Source organism: Armigeres subalbatus, chromosome 1, assembly GCF_024139115.2.
Source record: "Armigeres subalbatus isolate Guangzhou_Male chromosome 1, GZ_Asu_2, whole genome shotgun sequence".
NCBI classification, from domain to species: domain Eukaryota; kingdom Metazoa; phylum Arthropoda; class Insecta; order Diptera; family Culicidae; genus Armigeres; species Armigeres subalbatus.
This window is the reverse complement of record NC_085139.1, coordinates 234,379,820-234,389,231: the sequence shown is the minus strand read 5'-3', so window position 1 is coordinate 234,389,231 and position 9,412 is coordinate 234,379,820. Positions and strand designations below refer to the sequence as shown.

The following is a 9,412-nucleotide window of genomic DNA, read 5'->3' as shown; positions in this document are numbered from 1 at the left end:
TGTGTCAGAGCGAAATCAAAACAAACAAAAATACTTCGCAAATCAGTTCATTTTGGTTTCGCAAATTAATTTGCAAATTGCAACACTTTTCAAATCTAGCTTCTTTAAATATGTAATAGCAATTGTAATAGTTCGGAGCGGTGTTTCTTTCGTTCCTGTGTTAGTACCAGTCGCTGTCAAAACACCTTTGGAAAGAACTGACAAGCAACCATCCCAGGCTGGTGGATAGAGTCAAAGTCAACGGAAGTATGTGCCGGATAGTGTTGTGACGTTAATTGTGCCAACTTTATCAGAATAAATTGATTTCCGAACAGACGGTGATGTGGCAGTTTTGGGATGAATAACGGACCAGGCAAAATTCAATCAACAAAGTTCCAACCAACATTCCGCGGGACCCTGTATACATCAAGGAAGGCAATACCAGTTCCGCCATGGGATGAATTATTAAATATAGGTTTGATACGGAGGTTCATATATCTTGGCTTTTCTATTGCTGATATATGTTCATGTTTTTAGGAATGTCAACGGAAGGAAATCGACAAATAATGTGGATTGCAATTGCAAGAAGAAACGAGATTAGATAAAGAGATGGCGAGCTGCAGTATAGTAGAGTGGGGCAAGAGTACGCACTTAGTTTTCAATCGATCATGTGGCCCTTATGAAGCAAGCTTCTGCATATCAAATCAGTGTCGATGATTCATATACTCTTCCTTTATGTTATCCAGTGGAAAAAATATTGAAATTATTGAGATTCGTTTTAGTAGAAACCTTATTGCAAGCCAAGTGAAAAACGCACACTGACAAAAATCCAATCATATCCATTATGTGTGGCACACATAAATTTTGACTATAGCATTTCCCATATAACGGCTATGTGAATTCGCATAGCATGTATGTGGAAACACACATAACCGTTATTAACTAATAACCTTTATGTGGATTCATCTATAGCGGGTGGTTATTAACGCACACATAAAATTTATTTGTAAATTTCTTTAGATTTTTGCCATTAAAAATGTGTGGATTTTTATTAGTGCACTCTTACCCCACCGGTGGGGTAAAAGTGCGCATCGGGTGGGGTAAGAGTAGGCATTTATCCAATCATGTGCTTTAAGAATATATTAACACAAATAAGAGTTAATAACATTTAATTGATGTTCAATTAGAATATATTAGGGAATGTTTAAAGATTACGTAACTCTTAAAGGGGGAGGGGATCCTAAAAATGTGCACTTTCATACGAAAAACCATTGTTTTTTTATATATAAAAAAAACTTCAGAGGTAAAAATATATATCAGGTTTCGCGTGGCGTATACAAAGGCATTTTCCTGAAAGAAAGTACACCAATCACGTAACGTAAAATTTGGCTATTTCATCACACCTCCCCCCCCCCTCCTTCCTTACACTATTTGTATCAATCCTTTAAAAAATATATGGATCGTCATAAACCCTCCCAGCTAAAAGTTGCGTAATTTATGAATGTTTCTTTTGATTAAATGAAATTATCATTTAGATGAAATTGTGTTTTCGTACTATGTTTAAGTGTACATCAAGTCCTAATACAATTTCATTATTTTGCTTCAGTGCTTTGTTCGCTAAGTCCTTTCTAACACCGAATTACTTCAACTTATCCTAAAAACTTGTGATAATTTTGAATTCTGTCCCTTTTTTCTTAGTTGTGGATCTTTATGCTTTGGAAGAAGTCTTATTTCGGCCGGAGATACGGGTTTGACATCATAACTTGAAGATTCATATGCGTACTCTTGCCCCACCGGTTCCTGCGTACTTTTATCCCACAGTCTCAAAAATTATTCAAGTAATGGTTTTAACTTCTTGGAAAACTAACCGGATTGGTGTTCTGTACCATAAAGTACTCTATACAATAGGTTATCGAAATGGTATAATGTTCACCTGATTGAACGTATATGAACGTATAATGAAATACTAGTTGCGGAAATCCAATTATTTTTAGCAAAATGACCAAAAAGTTATCTAACTCCATATCTCCCTTGTTGTTTATTCAAATCGTTTACAATTACACATGATAATAGTTGGCCAGAATACCTGTCAAACTGATGCAGTGCTGCTAGTTTATCTTTTTTTATTACTTCAAAAAAATCGAAAACGTACTCTTACCCCACGCGCACTCTTGCCCCACTCTACTCTATAGTAGTATCTGAGCCGATTGGACCATGAAATAACTTGCAGAACGCTTTAATTTTTGGAAAATATTCAAAAATATGATGAAAAATCGATTTATTTTCCTACTCCCTCCACTTCCCGCTTAGATTTTATCTCGGATAGAATCTTTAGGTTATAAAAAATGTAACGGACGCGAATTTGGTTGCAGAAATTTGCCGTAAATCTTCCACAGTGCCTTAATATTTATTTAGTTTAGTCATGTATTTGACGGAAACATTGTCACTTCATAGGCCTTGTCAAAGTAGGCCGAAAAATTCATGTTATAATGAGCACATTAACTTTCTAGGCTTCATTTGGGTTATTTTGCAGTATTATTTTAGAACATATTGGTCTGGAATTCAGCTTAGAAATCACTAAATGATGTCACAGATTTGGTTCCCTTGAAATTAAAGTTAGTACACTCTGGACGGATTTCGAAACAAGAAGGTTTGATTTTATCCATATTCTTAACAAGCTCTGACTAGATCATATCAAAACGTAAACTAATTAACGTTTTCCGTAAATCTATGTCTAATTCGAGGAGTGTGCCAATCATAAAAAATATAAAATGTGTATTTGATAAGATTCGTCAGAAATACCATCGGGTGTCAGTATATTTTGCGATATTCTATTTTCGTCTTCAAGATCTAAATCATTGAAAATGGGCTCTCATGAAACATCACCGGAAATTGTGGTACAGCTCCTAGTTCTGAAAAAAGATAAGTACGTTCTTCGATGATTATTGTACAAAACATTTTGTATTTATATTATGTTCTGCATTGTACGCTTGCGGACAGGGGAATGTTCCAGGTTCTTCGGATCACGTTTAAAATTAAAGTTTAAACACCAGATATTTCGCTTGTTTAGCACTGCATTTTATTTCCACGTCTTTACAAGGCAATGGTTAGAACCCTTCTCTCCCAATTGATGCCTTCTCCAGTATTCATACCTAAAGCCTTCTCTCCCTCTCTCTTGTTTCAAATATCATCTCGCTTCTACCATTTACTTCCTCTCATAATCAGGGGTGTACCCATAACTTATATACCAAACTCTACATGCATAAACAGTTTGTATGCCAACGTTAAATAAATATTAAAATGTTTACAACTACTATTTAAGAAAAATATAGTACCAGCGGAAAATTCCTATTGCATGGTACTATAAATGATAGTAATGGTAGGACTGCATCCAAGAAATTTGTGGCGTATGTTAAATTGAGCGCAAAATCATTCAGTTGAACAAAATTTAATATAAGTAGGTCGTTTGAGAGTTACGGCAAGTTTCTGCAACCAAATTCTCCTCCGTTTCATTCTTTACAACCCAAAGATTCTATCCGAGATAAAATCTCGGCAGGATGTGGAGGGAGTGGGAAAATAAACCGATTTTTCTATATATTTTAAACATTTTATAATAATTAAGACATTTTTTAGGTTGTTTGTCGATTAAATCGGGTAAGACTCTACCATATATTACTCTCTGGGATACAGAAAGTTTATTCAAAAATAAATATTGTACATAGATACAAAATTAAACCAAAAAAAAAATCAAATTTTGGGAATAAAAGCACATTTATAACAAAAAAGGCATTGTATCTCAGAATCAAAAGACTTTTCAAAGATGGTTCTTTCGCAAAGGTTGCTCATAATACTAAATTCTCAACCTTAAAAAATCACGTTAATAAAGAAAAAAAAAAACTAAATTATCAAACTTTGCAGAAGACGCCATCAGCCTGTCATGCTCATATAAAAAGTTAGCTGAAGCGCCCCCTTAGCGGTAGAGTTCCGAACTAAATTTTTATCACCATATGAAGGCCTACTTATCAAGCAACAACTTTGTGGAAGACACCAAACTTCTAAGAGGCAACCCTAAGAAGTTATTTATTAATGCCATGATTTCATGATATCCGACCACAGTGGCGACGTTGAAGTTGCGGGCATGTAATTCATCGTAAATTATCCTATCGCCAAATGCGAAGCCTCCACGAAACCTCGAAACCAGTTCCTCCACCAAGGAAGGAAACTGTATCACGCCGTGCGAGGGTCGTGCAAATTGCCGATCCTAAGGAACAGAGGAAGTCAGTGCCTCCACCTAGGAGGGCAACTGAAGTTCGCCGGAACGATGAACAACCCTGGACTGTGGTTGTAAATCCAAAGAAGACGAAGCGACAAGCGAAAGAAGCCGCAGGCAAAGAGGCAGGTGGAACGCAGCTTACATCTGCTAAGAAGGGTAGAGCCCGTGTTGCAAAGGATGCGCCTTCCAATGACAACGGTAAGCGGAAAGACAGAAGCGAAGCAATCATTGTCAAGTCTGATGATAAAAGCTATGCCGATTTCTTGAAGGCCATGAGGAGCGATGATAAGCTTACTGGCCTAGGAGGCGACGTCAACTGCATCCGTCGAACGCGGAAAGGCGAGATAATTCTCGTCCTAAAGCGGGATGCTGCTCAGAAGAGTGCTGAGTATAAAAAGTTGACAGAGGAGGTACTGGGTGATGGGGTTCAAGTGAGAGCCCTATGTCCAGTATCGGTCATCCAGTGCCGCGGCCTGGATGAAATAACCGAAGCTGCGAACCTGGTGGACGCGCTGAGAGATCATTGCAACGTCCAACTCCAGGAATCCGAGATTCGGTTATGTAATAGCTTTGCTGGGATGCAGGTTGCCACATTCCAAGTGCCTCTGGCTGAGTCCAAGAAGGTACTAGATAAGGCTAAGCTGAAGGTGGGCTGATCGGTATGCTCGTTGAGCATAATACAGCCACCTCAGTCCTGCTATAGGTGCCTCGGCTACGGTCATAAATCCTTTGACTGTCGAGCTCCCGATCGTAGTAAGCTATGCCGCAGTTGTGGAGCTGAAGGCCACAAAGCTCGCACCTGTCAGGCCGCACCGAGGTGTCTTATCTATCCCCCTGATACAGACAACAGACACCTCACCGGTGCACAGGCCTCTCCGGCCTCTAGAAGGGTCCAGGCATGCAAGTAACACAGCTAAACTTAAACCACTGCGAGGCAGCGCAAGCGCTGCTACAACAGTCGGTTACTGAGTGTAAAGCTGATGTTGCCTTGCTGTCCGACCCATATCGCATCCCTGCTGGAAACGGCAGTTGGGTTGCTGACAAGTCCGGATCGGTGGCAATCTGGACTTGCGGGCGGTTCGCCATTCATGAGATAATATCATCTCCTAACGATGAGGGTTTCGTTATAGCAAAGGTAAACGGAGTTTACTTTTGTAGCTTTTACTATCCTCCTAGATGGAGTATAGGGCAGTATACTAGCGTAGTGGACACTCTTGCGGTCAAACTAACTGGTCTAAAACCGTTAGTAGTAGCAGGGGACTTCAACGCGTGGGCGGTGGACTGGGGATCCCGGTTCACCAACGCTAGAGGTCATATTCTGCTAGAGTCTCTAGCGGGACTTAATGTAATCCTGCCGAATGAAGGCCAAGTGTCTGCGGGTGTTCCACAGGGGTCGATCCTCGGACCGGTTCTGTGGAATATTATGTACGACGGAGTATTACGCTTAAGTCTCCCGGCCGGTGTGAAAATAGAAGGCTAGAGGTAACAGGAGACACTCTCGACGAAGTCGAACTGAAGGCTTCATACGCGATTGGCAGAGTGGAGGAATGGCTCAACTCGAGGCGGTTGTCCCTTGCACACCACAAGACGGAAGTCGTGGTGGTGCATAACCGTCATGGGTTGCAGCAAGCGATGATAAGAGTAGGGACCTGCACAGTTAACTCCGTGAGGTCTCTTAAGCATCTGGGCGTGCTGATCGACGATAAGCTCAATTTTACGAGCCACGTCGATTATGCATGTCAGCGGGCTTCATTGGCGATAAAATCTTTATCACGAATGATGTCCAACAGATCGGCGGTGCATGGTCAAGTGCGTAGGTTGATAGCGGGCGTAGCGTCTATCATCCGCTATGGCGTACCGGCATGGGCCGTAGCACTAAAGGCCGAGTACAATGTAAAGAAACTGATCAGAGTACACCGGCTGATGTGCCTACGTGTCGCGAGCGCATATCGCACCATATCATATGAGGCGGTGTGCGTTATAGCTGGGATGATGCCGATAGACATACTCCTAGAGGAAGATGTGGAGTGCTACAACGAAAGGGACTCGGTACAAGTGCGACGTGTCAAGAGAGCAGCCTCGCTGCTCAAATGGTAAAGAGCATGGGACACCGCAGTCAATGGTCGTTGGACCTACAGACTGATTCCGGATGTGTCCAACTGGGTCGATAGAAAACATGGTCAGGTCAACTTCCACCTAACACAGGTGTTGTCTGAACATGGTTGCTTTAAAAAATTCCTACTCAGGTTTGGCTTCGCAGATTCTGCGGAGTGTCCAGAATGTGTAGGTGAGGTAGAGTCGGCAGGGCATGTGATGTTCGCATGCCCGCGATTTGAGGTAGAACGCAATGCCATGCTGCTTGTTAGCGGTATGGATACAACCCCGGACAACCTCGTCGAGAGCATGTGCCGGGAGGAAGTTGTATGGAATGCGGTGAACACAGCATCTCAACAGATTATGTCGAAACTGCAGCGGTAGTGGCGTCTTGAACAAAACCAACGAATGCAGTAAGGGCACCTGTGATGCAGTGAACACTTTGCTCACCCCGACAACCAACATGTCGCGGTTGGGCTGCAGGGACCTCCGTATGTAGATATAGAGGTCATTGCGGTTCATGTGCGGTGGTTTTTTTCGGGGTGCTCGTCTCCAACGTGAGATTATGATACGGACCGCTAGGTTACTATCATAGCTTGCGATCGACGGGTGGTGAGGTTACCACCCTTGAAGTCGATGTGTATTAACGTCAAGTGCGTTAGCATAGGCGTGAGCGTTCTCAATAGTCCCCCCTGATGTATTACTTAATTGCGGGCCGGGGGTACGGACTGGCGAAAGGGTTTTGGTTTTAGTGGGTCGGGTAACATACCCATACCCACACTACCTGAGTTAACCTCCTCAGGTGTCTGGATGCAGATTTCCGTTTACCCTTGCTAAAAAAAAAAAAAAAGAAAAAAAAAAACATGCGAAGCCTAGCGACTTGCAGTTCCATGTTCCGAGCTTCTAATCGTGATCCTTAATTCGTCGCCTAGGTCGTTGCCGATTGTATCGAGTCGTATTATCTTCTATGTCGTTCGTAATGGTTGCTTCTTAAGGCGGCTGATTGGGCTTGTGCAAACCTTATGTCTCATCGGAAGGCCGTCGTATCATGTTTAGCGTCCCACTTAGGGACGTTCCGATACTTCCGATATATCGGAATATCGATATTTTTGTTTCGATATCCGATATTTTTGTATCGATATTTTGCTTTCAATATATCGGTCATATCGATATTTTTGCTTTCGATATCGATATGTTGAATCAGAAGAAAGTAACACAAAAATAACAATTGCATTGTTTTTTTCTTGTGAAAGAAAGTGCTTCAAAATGGATCTGAAATGTCGTATTTTTAATGGTTCAGATGAAATTTCTCGGTCGCGCGGGTGGTATGAGGTGTGCGCTGCCATCACAAACACTTTGCGTTGTCGCGTCCTTGTGCGACATCTGTCATGCCGCTGGTATTTGAATTGATAAATTTGACGTGATAAATTAGATAAATTAAATTAACTTTAGAAATTAGGAAGAGATTTGTTGAATTGAGAATTTGGAAGAATTGGAAAACAAATAAAAATTTCCTTCCGAAATTTTCAAGAATTCCCCGTAGGAATTAAAAAGAATTTCCTTAAAATATTTGTTTTATAATGAAAATTTTGAATTTTATTTGCGTCAATTTTGAAGAATGTCCGGAAAAATTTGAAGAGAATTTCCTGCCGAAATTTCTGGGGATTTCATGTGAAACAAAAAGATAATTGAGGGAGTTAGAAGCAGTGGGGTGTATGTGACATTTTGGTCAGAATTGAGTTGGCCACAGGAAAAAATACTTTGGTTTTCAAGCTTTGCAACAATATGTTAATATAGTTTGTAGGGGGAATGACGGCTTTGGCAGGTTTTGTTCTATTATTGGCAGGGATTTTTTATGACTGACTAGGCTCGAATTTGGCCTAAACATTCTTTGCATATCAAAGAATGTTGTGGCCAAATTTCATAAAATTCGGTCGACAATAACCCCCCTGCCAATAATAGAACAAAACCTGCCAAAGCCGTCTTTTTCCCTACGTTGTTTAGAAAAAAATGTAAAAAATCACAGAAAATGAGTATTTTTTTGAACTTCCATACAATTTGTATGAAGCGAAAAAATATTGAAAAACTATGCACCCGTTTTTTTGAAAATAACTTTTTGAGGCTTACACCCCTTTGCGTTTGACCCCCTCAATTTCCGTGAAAGTTTAAATGAATTTCCTTTTTTAATTAAGAATATTGCAATGGATTTTGGAAATTTAATTAAAAATTTATAATTTGAAAATTATAAATATTTAATTAAATTAAAAAAAAAATCTAACTTGGAAATTCTGAAAAGAGAATCTTCTGTTGTTAAGAATCAGAATAACTCGAATAGAAATACACAAAAAAAATGTTAGTGGAATTTCAACAAATTTCTCAAAATTCCAATTGATTTTTTCGAGCGAACGAAAAATAGTGAGGTCAGTATCATGCCAAAAACGCCGCCACTATCGGTTAAAATTACGATGAACGCCGCCGCCGTTGATTGTTGGACTGGCACACTATAGAAGCAGATTGAATAATGCAATAGAAAAAAAAAGTCATTTCCAATCATTATTGTAAAGGGCTAATATGGTAATACGATAATAATTGAATAACTACAACATTCTAAATATTCTCATTTCTGAAATATCATATGATTTTCCGATATATCGATATTTTCATTCCAATATATCGGAGATATCGATACTTTGATTCGATTATCGTATCGAATCAAATATCGATATTTTGAAGTATCGGAACGTCCCTAGTTAACATCAGGACTTGGGCTTGTGCGCTTTGAGCGGCACTCGATCGCTTTGGCGGAGCCTGCTTGCAGATACATGAAACTTTTAATAGGAGTTTAACAGAGCTCACTGTCAAACCCCACATCCTGGTGCTTCGGAGTGTTGTGCGAAGCAATTCGCGAAGTCGAAGCAAAATTCTTCACACAAACAATGACCAACCCCGTGAAACAAGCACTAGTTCTTGAAGCCACCGTTTGTTGGTGTGGCGCTAGTGCTGTTCTTGAAATTTAAAGCTCCGTTCATATTGTACCGTATGTAGTATCCTAGAACAGGTATGCGT

General features: G+C 40.3%; 1 long non-coding RNA gene across 1 annotated transcript; it reads left to right on the top strand.

Annotated features, from left to right (window-relative positions):
• LOC134211816 (uncharacterized) lies at positions 1-1,062 on the top strand. The gene is made up of 3 exons (XR_009979108.1): positions 1-246; positions 315-454; positions 517-1,062. It is a non-coding gene; the product is annotated as an uncharacterized LOC134211816 (long non-coding RNA).
• The last annotated feature ends 8,350 nt before the right edge of the window (positions 1,063-9,412 follow it).